General features: G+C 44.5%; 1 protein-coding gene across 1 annotated transcript in view; it reads left to right on the plus strand.

The window, feature by feature from the left end:
- Positions 1–587, plus strand: part of LOC140565063 (myelin protein zero-like protein 2) — a 13798-nt gene extending 13211 nt beyond the window's left edge. Inside the window, 1 exon segment of the mRNA XM_072690819.1 lies at positions 1–587. This exon segment is cut by the window's left edge and continues 1000 nt beyond it. The gene's annotated coding sequence lies outside the window, so the exon portion shown is untranslated.
- The last annotated feature ends 446 nt before the right edge of the window (positions 588–1033 follow it).

The raw sequence follows: 1033 nt of genomic DNA on the forward strand, positions 1-1033 counted from the left end.
CGGGCCGGGACGTCACTGATGCCGTGTGACGGGGTTCGCTGCTGCCTGTATTAACAGGCGAGCACACCAGTCAGTTGTAGCAGAGAGCAGAGTGGTTGTCATGGGCAACGACCTGACTGATCCTGGTCCAAAAGGCCAGGAGAACAGGGTGCTAGCATCTCGGAGACCGCTGACTTTGCGGGGTGTTCTGGAGCGGGCGTAGTGAAGGGGTGCTGAGAATGGACTTCCTGCACTTTGAGACCCTCATGGGTCACTGACAACGACTCCGTGGTGCTGAGCAGCTGACCTCCATACCGAACCCCTCCCATCACCCTCATACAGTCCGTACCACCACGTCTTGCTAGTGTCGCCCGAGCCGAGGGTGGCTATTCCCACTGTTAGGTAGGTGGTCATAATGTTCTGATATGAATGTGGATATTGTTTCTATTGTAACTATTTTTTTTATAGTAGTATAGAAATATTATATTAAATTTAGATTTACATCATTTAGCTCTGCTTTACATTGTCTGATTATTTTTTTGATGAATGGACCAATAAAAATGGGCCAGAATTCATATGTAAATAAAAATTTCAGTGATGTACTCAAACGCCGGGGTGATTTCTGTCCTTCTGTAAAATTATTACTGGTACTTATACTGGTCTGGTACTGGTCTTTTACTGGTTGACCAGCATACCCATATTCACAACACTATAAATACTGGTTTATACTGGTCTGGTACTGGTTGACCAGTATACCCGTGTTCATAACACTACATATGCTGGTTTATACTGGGCTGGTCCTGGTCTGGTACTGGTTGACCATTATACCCATGTTCATAACACTATAAATACTGGTTTATACTGGTCTGGTACTGGTTGACCAGTATACCCGTGTTCATAACACAATAAATACTGGTTTATACTGGGCTGGTACTGGTTCACTAACAAAGGAGTGTACAAAATAAAACATGCACTGGTTTATACTGGTCTGGTACTGGTCTGGTACTGGTTGGCCATCATACTCATATCCAAAACACAGCATATTCTGGGTTCT

Source organism: Salminus brasiliensis, chromosome 11 (assembly GCF_030463535.1).
Source record: "Salminus brasiliensis chromosome 11, fSalBra1.hap2, whole genome shotgun sequence".
Lineage (NCBI taxonomy): Eukaryota > Metazoa > Chordata > Actinopteri > Characiformes > Bryconidae > Salminus > Salminus brasiliensis.